Genomic DNA, 20379 nt, shown 5'->3' with positions numbered 1-20379 from the left:
AAAGGACATAATTTGTCCTTTTTTTGGCACCGCATGCACTTCGATATTCTCTAGACGGAGGCACTGAGAAGCCTCCAGGAGGTACTCCTCCATTTATTGTTTAACACTGATTAAGGGGACAAGGATTATCCTACCTAAAAGACAAATACAATTTCTCTCCCATTTTGTTACTCACTTATTTTGATTTAACAAACTTTGATCCACAGCCTCAGAGAGAAAATCACTGATAGGGAAAGAAAAGGAGGAAGACAAAAACGGAAAAATAGTGGCAAAAGGAGGAAGCAGAATGAAATAGAACATAAGAGAGTGAGCTAAAGAGGCCGGGAGTGTCTGGCGAAAGTAAGAGGATGTGGATAAGGTGAGAGAAATACTAAGTGGTTATAGGATGGCAGGCAATGTATTGACTGAGAGAGGGATGAAATGTGAGGAAGGACTAGGCAGTGCATTAGAATGGGATGATAGATTTTGTTGTGGTGAGTTGGGGAAAGTTTGATGGAGTCGATAGAGAGAATATTTATGCTACAATTCTCCTGAATGTCTCCTTTGTTTTCCATCCTGTCACTCTGAATAGGCAACATGGGGTAGTTGAAAGAGGGATCTATAAAAAGAATCCCAGAAACCGAAAAGGACATAAAGTGTGAGAATAACAGTATCTGAGACAGAGAGAGTGAGAGAGAGAAAACTTAAGTGAAAGGGATTGCAGAGCACTTGGTGTTCTCAGAAGTTGTATGTGATTTCATAGAAAAACGATTTCATAGAATACTGTTCTGAGAAACAAGTTCACCAAACTGTTTCATGGAAATTTTCAGAATGACTGAAATCTACTATTTCATAGAAACCAATTCATAGAACATATTTTTGTTCGAAATTGGCTTTTGCATGCTTTACTATTTAATGTGTGTATACAATGGTTGCAGATCTTACTTATGTTATGTTATGTTATGTTAAACAAATTTGTAAGGCGCAACTAACATCATTAGGTTTCTTGGCGCCATAATGAAGAGAGCAGATGAGGGAGCAACAGAGAACATTTATTTGTAGGATTCAGTAAAAAGAAGAGTTTTGAGGGAAGATCTGAATTTGGGATACGGAGTAGACAATCTGAGAGACAGAGGGAGGGAATTCCAAAAGGTGGGGGCCAGGAAGGAGAACTTGAGCCCACTGTGTTTCTTCCTTTTGTATCTAGGAGTGGATAACAAGGCCAGTTGGGAAGAACGGAGAGTGCGAGGAGGGACGTAGGGTTGAAGGAGGGAAGAAATAAAGAGGGGGCCCTGACCGGCAAGGGATTTGAAGATAATGCAGCCCAACTTAAACTTGCAGCGGGCAGCTACCGGAAGCCAATGGAGGCTTTTTAGAAAGGGGCGGATGTGTTGATCTCTTGGGAGGGAGTGAATCAGGCGGGCAGCCTGATTCTGAATCAGCTGGAGCCGCCTAAGTTGGTAGGCTGGAATGCCAACATAGAGAGCGTTGGCGTAGTCAATCCTCGATATTACTAGCGCAAGCAGGGCCAGGGTAAGGGCCTCAGAAGTGAGTAGCCGGGAGATTTTCCTAATTTTTCTTAATTGAAAATGGCTGGAGGAGACTACCACACTAATCTGGGGCGTCATGGAGAGGTCGCTGCTAATGACGACTCCCAGACTTTTGGCACAGTTGGCAGGGCGGGGTGGACTGCCAAGGCTGACTGGCCAGAAGAAAGAGTCCCAAGGATTGGAAGAACCCCCGACAAGAACCAGCTCGGTCTTGTCGGGGTTGAGCTTCAGATGGTTAGAGCTCATCCAATTGCTAATGAAGCAGAGGGTGTTTTGAAAGGTAGAAATGGAATCAGCAGAGGAATCAATGTTGAAAATTAGTTGTATGTCATCAGCGTAATTGAACGCTGTGACATTAAACTGTCGGAGGGCGCGAATGAGTGGGGAAAGATACAAATTAAAAAGGAGGGGGGAAAGAGAAGAGCCTTGTGGGACACCATAGGTAAGTTTAACCTGGGAAGCAGAGAACTGGGATAGTCTGACAGCTTGATGGCGTTGGGTCAGAAAGGAGCGGACCCAGTCCAGGGCAGAACCCTGGATGCCTGCCCCCCCGACACGGTCGACCAGGATATCATGGTCGACCGTGTCAAAGGCGGCCGACAAATCCAGGAGGACCAGAGCCTGGCAGGTGTTAGCGTCCGCACCCCTGCGCAGTTCCTCCATGACAGAAAGGATGACGGCTTCTGTACTTACGAGGTATTATTTCCAGTGCTGTAGTTCAGGGACATTATTTCAGATTTATATCTTTTAGAATGCCAAACAATTACTTTGGATGCTTTTAATTTGCTGACCTCTCACCATCCCTACATACAATCCATCCCAAACCCCTCACAACCCCTAAACATCATCAATTACGGCCCCCATAAAGATCCCTCACAACACCTAAACTACACCCATCCCTTAACCCTAAAAGCCCTTTCCACCCCTAAACTACACCTGTTAGAACTGGCTATTTCTGGTTGGCTAAGGCTGACGCCAAAGCTAGGCAGAAACCACCATTCTAGTCAGGGCAAGGGAGTCACACGCCAAGATAACCCCTGCTCACCCTCTGGTAGCTTGGCACGAGCAGTAAGGCTAAACCCGGAGGCAATGTGTAAAGCATTTGCGCCAGCACACAACAGCAACAACATACTAGGCACACCACAAAAGGAACTCCACACAAGGTTATTATAAAATAACTTTTGTATTGTAAAAACACATCAAATAGTATCACACAAAATACATGGTGCCAACTGGCACGGGCAAAATTCACAAGGGATTCAGGGCCACGTGGGCCACTGTCAGAATCAGAAATAGCACTTCTAGAATAAAGAATAATAAAGAATAAAAATCATAGTAGCACAAATTAGCAACTATGGCACACAACCAGTAACCACTGGTAACAGGAACCAGGACCTCACTAGGACCACCTGTACTAAAAAGAACAACCACCTAAGTATCACACAGCATTTAGGGGTATAAGCACAACACATTACACATGATGCATGAAAACACATTCAGCAGTGTAGTAAAGGGAAACACATGATGCCTAAAAACATTCAGAGGTGTAAGACAAGGGAAACACATGATGCATAAACCTACACATTCAGCGGTGTTCAGAACAAAGCAAATGATGCAATAAAATACATTCAGAGGTGCAGCGCAAGAAGACACATGATGCCTAAAACATTCAGAGGTATAAAATCAAGAAAGACACATGATGCATAAAAACATTCAGAGGTGTAAAATCAAGGAAGACACATGATGCATAAAAATATTCAGAGGTGCCAGAACATAACTCAATAGCGCAAAAACACCTTAGCAATTACTATTAAAAACATAGAAATCACATTACGCAGAACTTACATAAGCCACCACCTGTGGCAGTCCCTAGGCCAACTGGCCTTGTTGGGGCTCAGACGCCCTGTGTCCAAATGTCAGGGCGCGCTGCCAAGCAGCGCCAGTCACAAAACCTAAACGTTGCAGGTGCCCACTACTTGCTGGGCACCTGAGGACAATCCCAAGGCCTAAACGGTGCAGCTGCCCACTAATTGCTGGGCAGCTGGGAAATAGCAAACTGCGCCAACTGTAGGAGCCACACAGGAAGCACTCGTGCCCCCGTTGGAACCTACACAGGCTCTGACCTAACACAACCGTTGGAGCCACACATACACAGAGAGCTCATGCACTTTACACTGTACCACAGTGAAAAAGTGTGCAGAGGCCTAAAATCACCAACACCAGGTCACAGACACAGGCTAGGAAAAAGCAAAAAGTCTCGGGTGAACCTGCCAAAAGGGCCAGGTCCAACACAACCCCCTTCCAGCCAAAACGCAGGGTAGACCAATCGCTCCACTGATGGGCTTCCCTGCTTTGGGCGACAAAACACGGACACGGGCCCGCACGGCAGGGACACCCTCCGGTTTTTCGCCACTCTGAACCCACATGGTTTCCTCCAAACAAGAACTCTCTGACCCAACTAGAATACCCCACTGGTACTCTCTAGTCATCCACGGCCAGGACCAGGCCCTAGGCCATCCAAATATCACAGGTCCTGACCAATCCACAGAGTGGGGGCAGTAACCCCTGGCACACAATAGCCATTCTCCACTCTCCCTCTCAGTGTAGCTACATCTACCACTGATCCTACAACCTAGGGACCACACCCTCAGGCTGACCAGAGGTCACGGGCAAGAATGCCCCACCCTACCTCTCCTTCTAGGTTTCCGCACCCTCACTGGGAAGCACTCACCAGAACACAATTCTCCTACCAGATCAGGACCTCACTCCATCACTGGTCTACCACCTGGAAACTATTTCACTTCTGAGGTACAAAGCACACAGCACAGTTCCTCTTCAAGCAGGTGGGGGACACAGCACACAGCAAAGTCCCCTTTCAAGCAGGTGGGGGGACCCAGCACACAGCAAAGTCCCCTTTCCTCTACCTTAGTGGAAACAACAAACTGCAGGTGAGCCCCAGATCACACAGCAAGGGCAGCCCCCTCAGTCTCTTCAGCTGATCCACTTTGGTAGAGATTCCTCTTGACCTGGAAGCTTCCTAATCTCCCAACCTAGGATCTAAACCCTCAGGTTGCACCGGGGTCAGAAGTACACAGTCCCTCGGCACCCCCTTCCAGAGTTCTGCACCCTCCACTTAGGAGCGGTACTCCTCATCACCAGGACCGCCGGAGTTCTGGTTACAGACACTCCCCGTCCTCTAGACACAGGAAGATCCTCCTCAAATGACCTGTAAGTACAGCCTAGGCCCCTGACCTGGCGCTCCCTTAGGGAACCCTCCAGGCCCTGAGACAGGGTTTCAGGCCAACGTGGGACACACCGTCCCACACTCACTCCGCCTCCATTGAGACAGGGCGTGAGCCCCTACACCCCTACCATCCTACTGGGACCTAGTTGGGCTACACATGAACCTCTTCCCCTATACAGGATCATCAGATACACAAGCCACTACTTTTAGAATCACTCCCAAATGCCTCTGCAAGACATCTAGCACACCTCCAGACGTCCCCCTTCTCATCCAGTGCCTCTGCAGGACCTCCTGCACACCACCAGAGGTACACCTCCCGTGCAAGCTCCTTTTATCACACAAAAAAACTCACACCAACTCCTCCAGTTCAACACACCACTCATCCACACACTCCCCCTCCAGACTGGCGAGACAGTTCCTCACTGCCCCTGACTCTCAACCTGTACCCCTCTTACTGAGCACCAGGCACCATACTCTGGGAACTGGGAATGGGACTTTACGCACTGGACATATTTTAGCTGCCACCACTGGATCCTACCATACTGGGGAATCCAGACACACACACTACACTCAGGGGATAACCACCCTCCCCAGCAAGCCATTTCTCCTCCACACTCCCTCTCTTCCATCTACCCACACAGGGACAGGAACAGGGATTGGGTACTGGACCCAGCAAGGGATTCCTGATCTATGGGAACCTCCCCCTCTACTGACGTCCCGCCCTGTCACTTTCTCTCATCTGCCACTAAACATAAAGCGCAGGAACACATTTGAGAATGACACTCTTGAGGAAAAACAAAAATCAAAAACAATAATCCCAAACATGTGACTATCTATAACAAATTGCAAAGTTTTGTAATGTAGCCAGCTGTCGCTGTGGCACTGCGCAAACACAAGTCCAAATCCGCACCGCTGACCAACAATGTCAGAACTGGCTATTTCTGGTTGGCTAATGCTGACGCCAAAGCTAGGAAGAAACCACCATTCTATCAGGGCAAGGGAGTCACACGCCAAGATAACCCCTGCTCACCCCCTGGTAGCTTGAAACGCGCAGTAAGGCTAAACTTGGAGGCAATGTGTAAAGCATTTGCGCCAGCACACAACAGCAACAACATACTAGGCACACCACAAAAGGAACTCCACACAAGGTTATTATAAAATAACTTTTGTATTGTAAAAACACATCAGATAGTATCACACAAAATACATGGTGCCAACTGGCACGGGCAATATTCACAAGGGATTATTTACAGGAGACAGGGCCACGTGGGCCACTGTCAGAATCAGAAATAGCACTTCTAGAATAAAGAATAATAAAGAATAAAATCATAGTAGCACAAATTAGCAACTATGGCACACAACCAGTAACCACTGGTAACAGGAACCAGGACCTCACTAGGACCACCTGTACTAAAAAGAACAACCACCTAAGTATCACACAGCATTTAGGGGTATAAGCACAACACATTACACATGATGCATGAAAACACATTCAGCGGTGTAGTAAAGGGAAACACATGATGCCTAAAACATTCAGAGGTGTAAGACAAGGGAAACACATGATGCATAAACCTACACATTCAGCGGTGTTCAGAACAAAGCACATGATGCAATAAAATACATTCAGAGGTGCAGCGCAAGAAGACACATGATGCCTAAAACATTCAGAGGTGTAAAATCAAGGAAGACACATGATGCATAAAAACATTCAGAGGTGCCAGAACATAACTCAATAGCGCAAAAACACCTTAGCAATTACTATTAAAAACAGAGAAATCACATTACGCAGAACTTACATAAGCCACCACCTGTGGCAGTCCCTAGGCCAACTGGCCTTGTTGGGGCTCAGACGCCCTGTGTCCAAATGTCAGGGCGCGCTGCCAAGCAGCGCCAGTCACAAAAGCTAAACGTTGCAGGTGCCCACTACTTGCTGGGCACCTGAGGACAATCCCAAGACCTAAACGGTGCAGCTGCCCACTAATTGCTGGGCAGCTGGGAAATAGCAAACTGCGACAGGGTCCTCACTGACCCTTAGGCGCAACTGCGCCAACTGTAGGAGCCACTCGTGCCCCCGTTGGAGCCTACACAGGCTCTGACCTAACACAACCGCTGGAGCCACACATACACAGAGAGCTCACGCACTTTACACACTTTACACTGTACCACAGTGAAAAAGTGCGCAGATGCCTAAAACCACCAACACCAGGTCACAGACACAGGCTAGGAAAAAGCAAAAAGTCTCGGGGTGAACCTGCCAAAAGGGCCGGGTCCAACGACACCCATCCCAGAAACCTAAAAAGCCCTCACTACACCTGAACTCCACCCATCCCTGAATCCTAAAATCCCTTTCTGCCCCTACACTCTATCCATTCTCGAACAGTAAAACTCCTCACTACGTATAAAATCCTCTGTCAGTCCTGACTAACTTAGCTGTATCTGATCTCCCAGAGGTAGGTTTACCATGGGAAACTCAGAGTTTCCTATATTTGGGTCTACAGATAACACATGACCACCGCCTGCAAAACGAGCTCAATATGGGCAATGGAATGCCTGGTAGCCCCCATCCGATTCTGGATTACATTGCCCTTGTCGGCAATAGGTAGGGTAGCTTTAAGCAAGATGGTTTTATTACCCTGCTGCCTTTTGTCACGCAGAATTCATTCTGCGTCCTGGCCACCGCACTGTTTCTGCAAATAGATACACTGTTGGTGAACCTGGTGTGGGCAGTTAAGAGGAGCTGGGTCTGCCTGGAGATCCTGAAACTGGATCTTAGCCGGGGAGGTCTTGTACTCCCGGAACTCCAACTATGCTACCTCGGGGGACTGCTGCAATACGTGGTACTGTAGTGTGTTGACGGGCCCAATAGGGAAAAGGACTGGGCTCCACTGAGATTTCCGAGCTCCCCAGGTTGATCATGAGTGGTAGGAGCCTTCCGGTGGGGACTCCATTTATTGTTAGCCAGGTGTCCCAAGCGTGAGAAAAAGCTGTCACGAAGATACTGAAGCGGGTGTCCGATGCTCAACTTCTCCTGCTATGGTGGTTGCACCCCTTCCTGTATATACAGGCTTCGATGGATGTTTCTAAGTGGTTGGAGGGTGGTTGCCAGAGAGCAGTGGACCTGTTCCTGAATGGTAACTTTATGTCTGTAGAAGAAATTGAAGCCCACTACAGAGTAGATCAGCAACAATTTTTGCAATATGCGAGCATATCACACATGAGTCCTGAAATCTGGACGTCATTCCTGGAGGAGCCGGAGCAGTTCTACAAGTGATTCTGGATCGAGACTCCACCAAGAGTATTATTTCCTGGCTCAAAGCAGCCCAAAAAAATGATCGGCAGATGAACATTTCTCTGAAGCGTTCCTCCTGGGGCGGAGAAATGGAGACCACACTCACAGACGAGCAATGGAATAGAGCTCGAGCACAGGTGTGTAAAGTCGCCACCAATGCCATATTTAAGCTGGTACAAATGTACTTTCTCTATAGAGTGTATATGATGTCACATCACCTACCTAGGACTTATCCTACTCGACTGGTGGGTTGCACTAGATGTAGGGTAATTCCTGTGGACTTTGGACATGTAACATAGACCTGTGCACAGCTACAAACATTTTGGGGTGAGGTATTTGCGGAAGAGCACAGTGACGAAGGTTAAAATAGAACTTACCTCCTGACACTGCCTGTTGAGGCTGCTGCCTCTTCCCAAGAAAGGGCAGAAAAATGCATTACAAGTGTTCTAAGCTTCGTCTAGTACTTGCACTGCGACGCATTGCCATACACTGGGCAAGCCCAAACTCACCAACTCTGTCTAAATAGTGGACAGACTTCATCGAATGGGCTGCAGCAGAGGAAACCCAGCTTTGGAGAATTTGCACGGATAACAATGCAGAGAGGAACCCCGAGTACTGGGCTGATATGCTCGACAAGTTGGGTGGACATGACACATTACCGTGAGACAGGTCAGTCTCTGCCACAACATACTGGTGACAGCCAAGTAAAGTTGTAATAACTGCATTACGTTAACTTTGAAATGCCATTCGTCCAGGGCAACACTAATTCAAATATCTTTGCACTGTACGAAAAATAAGCCCATTGGTCTGAAGTTCAGAATTAGTGGTAGTAATTAGAGAGTATTCAGTGGGATGCAGGAAGAAGTATAGAAGTTATAACCGAAACTGTAATGCGACTGACAGCCCGCTTGAATGGAAATGCAAATATGCAAACATTTAAATATCTTAACCATAAGACCCAAGTGTTAACCATCTACAAGTAGCTGAGAACAAATTTCTCACTAGATTGCTGGCTGTTCAAACAGCACAGAGTCTTTTATTACCCACTCAGAGGTTGGTCTGCCCAATATAAAGGAAACAATTAGACTAGCCCCACTACTCCTTTAGGTTAACATTTGGAGTTCCATTGTTACAAAATTCTCTTGCAGTGTATTAGCTGATTGTATTCAATTGGATAAGAGAAACAACATTTCCTGGATGTCATTTGTCAGGAAAAACTTTGCAGAACTAGGAGTTCCACACCTCTACCATTCCCCCAGAATGATCATTGGGAATACTAAGTCTCAAGTTTGCTCGCTAGCTCAGTTGTATAATATTTTGATATGGCAGACAAAAGGCTAAGATATGGACTCTGTCCACTATCATAAAGATATTTTATCATCAGCCCGGGTTGAACCTTACTTAGTCTGGATTCCTTCCCAAGAACATAGATTTTACCTTACACGTTTCAGGCTGTGCTGTCCATTTCCTGGCCAATTCCCCCTTCAAGGTAGCTGGGTTTTGTTTTTACCTCCTTGTTGTTGTGATAGTGTTAGTAAACAATCCTCAATCCATTTCATGTTTCTCTGTAATCTTTTCTCAGAACCCAAAGGTACTTTTTTACGACCTCTTTTAAGTGTAGATCAGCTTGCCAGAGCCTTAGGCTGCTAGTGTTTGTCCTCCGAGCCCATAGTTCAATCAGTTATTGCTTTTATCATTTGCGCTCTCAGAATCAGGATGGGCCTTGGAACTCTTGCAATCATCAAAGCCTGAAATGTTTAATAATTACATTATTCTTATTGTGCATTGTAAGAAGGTGGCTCTGTATATACAGGACCAAATTAAGGTAGAGTGTGCACAGAGTCCACAGTCCCCAGAGGTTTGGCAGAGGCTAAAGTTAAATATAACCTTACTCTCTAAAGTGGTTGCTTGGTCGACCAGTAAGGCAGTATCAGAGGACAGTGTAAAGCATTTGTTGTACACACTCAGTCAGCAAATGGTCTCACACACTCAAGAACTGAACTCTAGGCCAATGTTTTGTATAAACATATGCAGTTGTTTTATTTTAGAACCAACAAGGTATCAAAATATACTTTCTCAGAATGAGTTACTTTAGGTAAGTACTTTTCAAAATAGGCAATAGACTTTTGAGTACAATAGATACAGTTGTTGCAATAGTCAATACAATTTCAAACACAATGTTACATTGAGCTCAATGTGAATTTCTAGTTAGATGCAATTAATTACTTTATAGATTACTTTTCTAACCACAGGACTGGATCCTAGATTCAGTCCTGGGACATCTCCTGTAAACAATTGAGTAAAAGCGTTTTGGTTACAGTAGTGATTTTTAATGAATATTATTGCATTTTAAAAGTTGACACTTTTCACATAGAATCACCAATGTTATCCTATGGGAGGAAATTCACTTAGCAGGTAAGTATTGTTATCGTTACTTTTTCTTACTCAGTGTTGGATTCTAAATCCAGCACTGGTGTATCTCCTGTAAACAATTGAAAGAATTTGATGATGTCATACAGGCGATTTTTAAGGAAAATTTGTAGTTTTTGAAAATCGACACTTAGAAACTTTTCTGGTGAAAACCAGACAATGGATTCCTATGGAAGGAAATTCAAGTTACTGGTAAGTACGGTTAAAATTACTTTTCAGGGTCAGTGCTGGGCTAAAAGATGCAGCAACGGAATTCGTTGTTCAGCTGATTTTAGATGAATATTTTAAAGTTTCAAAACTCCACACTTAGAAGAATTTCCAAGTGAAACCAGTCAATGTTACCCTATGGAAGAAAAGTGAGTTATCAGCTTTTGGGTAAGTACTCGACTGGCAGAGTTAAGGTTCTGGGCATAGACTCAGGGGTCTCCCAGGAGCAGGTAGGTACAGTTGGTACACCCCCAGCGGCACAGGGGCAGCCGGGTGCAGAGGTAGTTAGGCCCAATGCTATCCTATGAGAGACAGGGGACCTTTGGTTGTTGGCTGCTAGCAAGCAGGCCATGCGGCTGTGGGAGCTGGGCTCCTGGTCACTTGCTCACGGCAAATGGGGAAGTAGATTAGGACAAAGGTTGCACTGCCAGGGGCACTCGGGCGGCTGGGTGCAGGGTGATTTTGAGCCGTCGGGCGCTCAATGTTATTCAATGGAAAACTTGGAAGATGAACAAAGGCTGCAGGCTCGGGAACGGAGATTCTTCATGGGCGACCAACACTTCGAGGGGTAAGTTGGGATCTTGGAGGATAGGTAGGCACCCAGGTGTTGGGCACAGGGGGCCGAGGGGCGCCGGGGTGTCTTTTGACGTTGGGAAATCTTACCCCCTGCTGGTCACGGTAGGAAGGGTCCCTTGTTGTTAGGCTGCAAGCGTCGTCTGGGTCGTCGAGGAGGGTCCTTGGGCCCTGGATTTCAGGTCACAATCGCTGGGGAGATGTCCTCAGGGTCTTTGTCCACTCAGGCCCAGGCCGGGTTTGGCGGGTGCAAAGTGTGCTGGATTCGTGGTTCCTGGCTGGCACCAGGGCTGTGGCTTTTTGAGCAGAACCACTGCTTGTGGGAGTCCCTGTTTTGGTAGAGTCTCAAGGCAGTCAGGTCCTCCGGGGTTTGTGAGGTTGCTGACCACTGAAGGCGCCGGAGTTTCGCAGGAGCAGGTTAAAGGATCAACAGGCCGGTAGGGCTGGGACCAAGTCAGTTGGTGTTGTCCTCTTGTGAGCAGCTGCACGGCGGGTCTTCTGGTTTCTTGATCTTCTTGTTTGTTTCGAATCGGGATCTGCGGAAAAAAGGTTCAGGGTGTCCCTAAATACCAAATTTAGGGACGTTACATGTAGGGTGAGGACAGGGACCAATGGGTCCCTGTCCTGGGGTGAGTACCCCCCCCTATCCTGCTCCTCTCCTGTGGGAGTGGGGCAGGAACTTATCTCTGATTGGGCAGGGCTCCCCATCCTCAAGATGGCAAGAGCCCGGACATGTGCTTCACCTCGCCTCCCCCACCTGAGGGGTGGGGTTGGCAGAGGCTGGCACACCCCTTTCCTTCCTTGGGGTTTACCGCCAGTCTTCCCACCAAAGTGGGGGTCAGAACTGGTGGGGGCCAGTTGCTGAGTACAGCAAGTGGCCTGGAGAAGCTCACAAAGGTGGCATGCCTTTGAAGCTTCCCCTGCCCATCCTGGGGGAGGAGACCTAGCACCTCGCCCAGGACGTGCATTGTTGCAGGCCCAGGAGACCGGATGGCTCTCTACCCAGGGGTCCAGCAACATGTCTGCTGTGTGGCAGCCTAGGCAGCCTCTCGGACAAGACCTGGATTGTAGGTTAGGTTCAGGGGCAACTCTAAGTTGCCCTCTGTAGTGCATTTGGCATTAAATCCCACACTGGCATCAGTATGGGTTTAATGTGCTGAGATGTTTGATATCAAACTTCTTAGTCTTCAGTGAAGCCATCATGGTGCTGTGGAGTTCATAATGACAACCTCCCAGCACCATATACTCTTACATGGCATCACTGCACTTACAGTGCCCAAGAATGGCCCTGGATACTGTAGAGGCACAGGGATCATGCACCTGTGCCCACACCACTGGCATAGTGCACCCAGCTAGACATGGAACGCAGGGATGTGTGCCATGTCGACTCTTTCTTTAGTTCTGCACCAGGACATTCACCCTGCAAAGGCAGTGTGTGTGTGTGTCAGGGTACAGGGCCCCTAAGGGTGGCACAATAAGTGCTGCCGCCCTTAGGGGTCTTCTCTGGTCACACTGCCCTGGGTACCTAGGGTACCATTTACTAGGGGCTGACATGTAGCCAGAGATGTCAATTGTGTTTAGGCTTTAGTACAGTTTTTAGGGAAGGAACACAGGCCCTGGGTACCTGTTTGGCAGGGACCCAGGGCACACCAACTAAAAGGGCATAAGTTATCAGGCAAAAAGTGGGGGGGGGGGGTTACTGCAACAGAAACCCACTTCCTTACATGCATTAAATGTATTATCTTCAACTATATTTTTTATTGTGATGATTTTTATCTGCTTGTTTTAACATTTAACTGTTTTTTGTCTACTGCTGCTAATTCTTGTTTGATTTTGTGTGTTCATACATGTATACTTTTATGGTCACTCTTGGTCGAATAAAGTTTATTGAATGAACAAACTACCCAAGTTGTTTCTTAGTAGTTCAACTTTGACCATTATTTTTGGAAGTGCGGCTTCATGTACTTATATAAGAGACTAAACAACCATGTCATCAGAGAGGCTAGGCACTGTATGGGGAAGGAAATTTGAGTTTCCGGTGAGCAGAGTGGTGCCCGTTAGTACATTGGTACTGAAATCCGAGCTCCCTCAGTATGCCTGAAGCATTAAAAACCCGAAGAGTTAACTCCGGGCTCTCTCAATATGCCAATCACTGCATGTGCAGAGTGGCTGAAATCCCAGCTCACCCCAAATGCCCATTATTGACTTGTGTAGATACAAAGACTGATCTCCCAGCTCACTGTATATGCTGGTCACAGGGTGTCTATGAAGGTTGATGTCCTAGGTCACTTGAAATGCCTATCACTATGTGTCTATGGAGACAATCACTCAGCTCACATAGATATGCTGGTCACCTTCTGTGCACAGTGACTGAACTCTCAGCTCGCAAGATAGATTTTCTAGTTATCTATTGTCTATGGAGACTGATTTCTCAACTCACTTATATACGCTGCTCAATGCGTGTCTATGCCGACTGATCTTTGTTCACTGCGTGTCTATGGTGAATTAACTCTCAGCTCACAAGTTATGTCAATCATGGCTTGTCTATTGTGATGGATCTTTTTGTTCACTAGATGTGTCAGTCACTGTGTGCCTAAGGAGACTGAACTCCCAGCTCACTAAATATATTGGTCCCTTCAGGGGCATGGTAAATTAACCTCCTTTGCGACACGGCAAGGACATTTAGCCCAGATTTGGAGGGATCCCTTCAAAACGATGCCAAGCACTGAGTGGGCACAGACTCTTTATTGCCCCTTGTCCAATACAAGGTGTCATCGGAGATTGTTCAAGGACTGAGAAGGTATGGTGTCATAATCACTTGTCACTCACTGCAAGCCTATGGTCAAATGTGCGGATACACCTAGCAAGAGGCCAGTAACTGTAAGGTGACAGCAATCTAAATTACCCCTGCGGTGCCCTGATTGCAGAAGGCTTGAGGCGAAGGATTCAATTAGCATTATGGCCGAAGTGGAGATGAAAGAAGGAAAGATGAGAGAATGGGGAAGAGAAAGAAGAGAGACGTAGCAAACCAGGAAGGGCTTATAACGTGTCATGGGCGGGCTTCAGACAAAAGCAAATGCTGCTCGCTGCTGGCTCTCAGCTGTCTAAAGCATCAAAGATGCTACTTCCTTGCCGCTCTTTATCAACTCAGTGGAAGTTTCGGCTGTAGAGGCACAAAAAGAATACTAATGACGCCAAGAGAGACCGGGGCTCAGGGAGACGCTGATATGGCACTCCCTGATTTATTTATTTTTGATACGCCGTGCAAGTGCATGTCATTAAAAGGCGTGCAGCCTTCAAATAAAAATAATTGTGTCGACTTTGAAAGCACACAGCTACCTCCTCTCCAAAAATGAAACTAATTGTAGTAACCTTACCGCATTATAACCGCTGAGGGGTCTGAAAACTGCAGCGAGTCAGCAAACTTGTGCAGGGGAATTTTAAAGTGGCAGCACGTCTCTTATAACTGTGCCCATTGTTGAAAGTGTTGGCACAGGTGGAAAGTGTTAACAGACCTGCACATGCCGCCACACGAAGTAAACAGAAGCTGGCAACGGGCAGGTGGTGGGGAGATCTGCCATGCGAGTGCATGTTGTTAAAAGGCGCGTAGACTTCAAATAACAAGCAGGGGGAGGAGGAGGCAGCTGCAGCCCTGGGAGAGGGCGCGAGTGTCAGTATCAGGGGTGCACAAGAGAGCAGGGGGATGAGAGCAAGTGTGTGAAAGATAAAGCGCTGTGCAAGGGAGACGCTCATTCCAATTTTAAAAAAACATTTCCTGCACAGAAGGCAAAATAGAACAAGTGGAAGAGAACAAGTCCTGGGGGCAATCCATGGGAGTCAACAGTTGAAAAAAAAGGTGGAACAAGTGGGAACCATTAACCAATTAGAAGCAACTTTTTTTAAAGGACACTGACAAAAGTCAATCAGAAGCTGGAGGCCGGCAGTAAGCCCCCTGACTGAATACAGCATGTTGAGAGACAGATCATAAGCTCGACCTAAAAAGCATCCCAAGAAGATTTTTTAAAGTGCAATAGTGTGCACACATGGCCCTAGGGCATATGTTTGCTGTACATGTGCACCACAATTTTTGGTAGCCATACTTCGTTTAGCATTTCCAAAATAGTGATTTCCTAATCGGAAATCGCTAGTTTGGAAATGCCAAATCCACCCATTAGTACGAATGGCACAGGATTTCCTAATTGCTATTTCCTAATAGCAATTCCTACTCTGCAGGAATCGCTATTAGGAAATTGGTAATTTAATACATATCATTTTGCATTTCCTAAATAGCGATTCCTATGGAGTCGCTATTTGGGAAATGCAAAATTGCATTTTCGTACATCAGGCCCTTAGTTCTTTAAGCCATCACAAGATATCTCAACGCTCTTCAGAAGTGGGAGAGCCAAACAAGGCACAAGGATTTAGGAATGAAAGGCACGAGGCAGAGGAAATGAGAAAGAGCTTTGTGGATCAAAAGGGTATTTCCTTTAAACACTGGTATCTCACCAGACAGGGCAGCAGCACTTTATGTGTGACCAGTCTGAGAGGAGTGGAAGAGACAATGGGAGCAGGGAGGACCAGGAGAGAGGAGGAGGTTATTTGCCACGGTTCTGGTTGACAGTGGTAAGCATAAGGGGTCACAGAAAATTTGAAGTATTTGTGCACTATTCAAGAAATACTAAGACAGGTCAGAGAGAGTCCTATTGAGGCATGAAACTGATTAGCTGATGCAAAATGTTTAAACCCTCCTAATAGTTACATTTTGCTTTGATCTAACTGCTGAAGATGGAAGGTGGAAGGTAGACCTGGCTTCTGGGAGGACAGAGACCATCAGCATTAGAGATGTTCAGTCTTTAACAATGGTTTAAGGGTTTGGGCAACAGGCTAGGTTAGCAGGAGGGGCAGTGTTTAAAATGGACAGTACTAAGTGCAGGTGTTTATTGCCCTGCAGTGGGTGCTTCTTGCTCCGAAAAGAGTATTTTGCAACTGTGTGTTCTCCTTAAGCTCTGATTACCCCCGTTTATTCAAGCTCCTTTTTTAATTGTTCGGATTTAGTCAGCTCACTCCTGTTAGAATCAGTTTACCATTCTTTCTGGAATAAATATGTTGTACTACTACTGAAAAGTCCATCAAGAAGATTTATTTTATGATCCTTTTGACTCCCAGAAGAATTCCACCTAATTACTCTCACCATTCCATCTGTAAAATAGAATAAATGTAAAAATTCCACAGACTTAAGTTATAGCATTTATTTTTCATGCACTGTTGCTAAATATTTTCTCAAACTGTTACCATTTAACATTCTGCGGATACTGATGTTCATGGATGTGGTGCATGTTTGGGTGTTCATTCCATGCTGTTGTGGACGTCAAATCACTAAACACCCACACGTTGAGTACCAGACGTGACATCACAGATGCTTTGTTTACCATGGACCACAAAGATCTGGCACCCTAACCCCACCTTTTGCCACTCAACTGCTTCAGTGCTATTAGTGTGAACTAAAGAAAGGAAGCAGGACTCTAGGACTAGATTTAAATTCTGATCCGACCACTGTCTGAAAGAGCCCGAGTCCATAAATAGCAAGCACAGTGCATTCCAAAGCACAGTGTGTAGACATAGTGGGACAGATTTACTAAGCCCTTGCATTGTCCTTTGGTCAATGATGGAGACGCAACAAAACGCAAGGGCTTAAGTGAGATCTACTATGCCACGCAAAGCCACTTCATGGGGCTTTGCGTGGCTTAGTAAATCCAAAGTAACAAAAGGCAGCGCACACTGGTGCCTTGCATTCCTCTGCGTGGGAAAACATTCCATGGGTGGACCATAGATTTTGACGCAAACCCAGATTTTCGCAGGTCAGTAAATCTGGGATTGCATCACAATGCTACGCCTGCCCAACAGAGGCATAATGAGGGGAAATATCTTTATTTCTCTTCGTTATTTCCTCTTTCTAGGTGTGCTGCAGTCTGCACAAGTAAAAAGAGGAAAATGCCTCTTTGGGTAGTTTTTTTGCAGGACAGTGCCCCTTCCCGCACAAAATAATACAGGCAGGATGGTGCAAGAGTGCCTGCGTTGGCAATAGTCAGCAGTCAATGCGCCAGCAAAAGGAGAGGTCAGAAATATTTAGCAATCGCCATTCCTGCTGCTAAAATTCCTTGACGGAGAACCTTTGATATCCAGCATTGTCAAAACGATTACGTTTCTAGGCAGTTGTAGTTTAATGCATTTTCTCGACTACGCCCCAGAATCTCAACTGGCTGGGGATTGTAGCTTTGAAAGCAATCGCGCAAAAATACAATTGCAAGGTAGTGGTGGAAAAACTAGCAGGAATCCATATTTCCACACTGATTCTCGATTTTTGTCCTCCATTTTCAGTTAGTTGATGTGATTCTCAATGGGTGGGTACTCTTCTTAGGGCCTCATTGATATTTAGTGCCATATGAAATAGACCAATCACATAAGACCGAAATATTATTACATTTCTTTGTAAATCATTGAAAATACATTATAAATACTTTGCATAGGATTCTTCCGCCATCTATTGGACAGTTGCCTGTATTAACTAACGTTTCACAATTTAAAAGTTCATTGAATTACCCTAGAAATATATTTCGTTCTCTAATTGTTGTCAATTCAAAAATATTTTGAATGGCTAACATTCTTGGTTTCATCGACTGTGTGTCAGTTTAATACTCAAAATTTTCATCGTTTCTTTCCAGATTCGCTTTGAAATGGATATGTTCGCAGTTGATTTTGAATTTCCTACATTCACCCGTAAACATGTTATTTCATGTTGCAATTTCATGTATCCAAGTAATCATATAACAGGAACTCGGTCCCTTGCTAGTATAACAGACGTTCAACTACATATACTGTTACTGTATACCTGACTGTTGCATCACCCAATAATTAAGTTTACAGATAAGGTCATGAGGTCACAATACACATCACCGTGTAGTATGAGCCATTGAAAAGAAACAAAGCAAGCACGCTCTATTATTATTCTTTCATGTGTCTTTTTTCTACGCTGACAGATCGTCCGTGCAGGAGGTACAACTCACTCCATGTACGTGTGCTATGCTTGTAAATAATGCCATAATATAGAAGAATGATCCCCAACCCAAGATCACAAGATATTTAATTCAGTCTTGATAACACATTTGTCGTATTATCCATTCTTTCCATAATTCTTGCCTTATTTTTACTCTATTGCCTTCTTCCATTCTTTCCTTTCTTTTTTCCTACTTTCCTTTTTTCTTTATTCATTTTCTTCTTTTCATATTTTTTTCTTTCGTTCTCAATATTTTCTTTTTGTCTTCTTTCTTTGACTCTTTCTTTGTTACCTATGTTCTTTTTTCTTTATTTACCTTCTTTCCCTTTTCTTTCCTTCTTTTGTACTTACCTTTTTACATTTTTTTCTCCTTTCTTGCCTTCTTTCCTTTTTTCTGTGTTGCTTTTTTTCTTTCCTTCTTTATTTATTTATTCCTTCCTTCCTTTTTTTTTTCTTTCTTTGCTTTTCTCTTTTCTTTTCTGTCCTATTTCTTTCCTTTTTTCTTTTTTCCTTTGCCTTTTTACCTCCTTTCCATCTTTTCTTCTTGCCTTCCTTCCTTCCTGGCTCCCTTCCTTTCTTCCTTTTTTCCTTCCTTACCATTCTTACTTACTTTTTTGTCTACCTTCCTTTAAATCCTTATCAGCCTTTCTGAATTTCCTTCCTTCCTTCTTAAAGCCGAGGCTAGCAGCCAACAACAGACCAGTGGCTTTGTTAGGTTTGTGTTACCCAAGTCCTTTTGATTTTACTAAAAGTATAACAGTCACTTATAGGGGTTTTCAGCCTAGCTTCATCAATTAGGTTGTGATTGTGGCATTCACATAGTTTTCCCACCGCTCCATCATGCATCAAGGGGCAATGTTAGCCCACTTCAGCTATTGACTGACTTCACAATGAGTTATGGAATGCTGCCCTTTCACAAGCAGCACATCACACACAATGTACTTCCCAACAGTTTTACTTTTTGTTTGTTTTTTACAGTTATTGATGGCCTGGCCAAAAGGTAGGCGGCCAACGCCAGACCTATAGGCTTTGTCTATGCTTGTTATAAAGAGGCTTATTTATATGTAGACTTGTGCACAATTACTATCACAATTGTGAAATGAGAAGAAAATGTCTCTACTGTTCTTCTCCAACCAGTCCCCTTAGTGGTATCTTATGTAACTTTTGGGTGCAATGAACATCCTCACATTAATTTTCATGTGAAGTACTGCAAAGTGAATTTCATTACATCTCACTTGATTTTGCAAGATTTTCACTAAATGTCATAAAATAAAGTGTCAGCATTTTCCACAGGTGTGCAACATTTCAAGTGTGGACTACTGTATTGAGGCCCGCCTACCAGAAAGCACAAACTGTCTGGTTGTGAAAGACCTATTGTGAGCTTACAAAGAACATACCATTGGCTTAGACTCGATATTTTTGTACTTACCTTAGTGAAGATAGAAAGTCGATATTATGTCCCTCGATATTTTCTAATTGATATTATGGGAACTCGATATTTTGGTAGTAGATATTATTTCAGTGATCCCTTCGTCCCTTTCCCTTATCTTTTCCTCACCCACCTACCCTATCCTAAATACTCACTGCCCTCTTTAGCTTAATATAATAATTATGTAAATATCACTCATGTTTATCTGCTCTCTTTGGTCTAATGGTTCTTATTGCTATTTCATTGATCAAATGTTTTTTTATTTCCGTTCCTCCTCATACTCCGGTAAAGCGCTCTGATACTCCTGGGTCTAGCCAGCGCTATATAAATAAATAAAAGAAACTCTGGACATTTCACACAACATCAATATATCGACTTTCTATCTTCACTAAGGTAAGTACAAAAATATCGAGTTTAAAATATCGAGTGTTAAAAATATAGACTGTCAAAATATCGATTTTTTAATGTCTTTAAAGTAAGTTAAAACTATTATAATATTAAATATATTTAATATAAACATTGTTAAAATTAATAAATAAATGTAACATTATAACATAATTAATGTAACTTTAAAAATTAATAATAATAATACATATATATATAAATACATGTTATTAATAAAAC

General features: G+C 44.6%; 1 protein-coding gene across 1 annotated transcript in view; it reads right to left on the bottom strand.

Annotated features, from left to right (window-relative positions):
- Positions 1-20379, bottom strand: part of HHIPL1 (HHIP like 1) — a 154386-nt gene that overhangs the window by 10708 nt on the left and 123299 nt on the right. The window lies entirely within an intron of this gene.

This window comes from Lissotriton vulgaris, chromosome 9 (genome assembly GCF_964263255.1).
Source record: "Lissotriton vulgaris chromosome 9, aLisVul1.2, whole genome shotgun sequence".
In the NCBI taxonomy this organism is placed as follows: domain Eukaryota; kingdom Metazoa; phylum Chordata; class Amphibia; order Caudata; family Salamandridae; genus Lissotriton; species Lissotriton vulgaris.
Note: the sequence above shows the minus strand (reverse complement) of the source record. Positions and strands in the feature narration are given on the sequence as shown.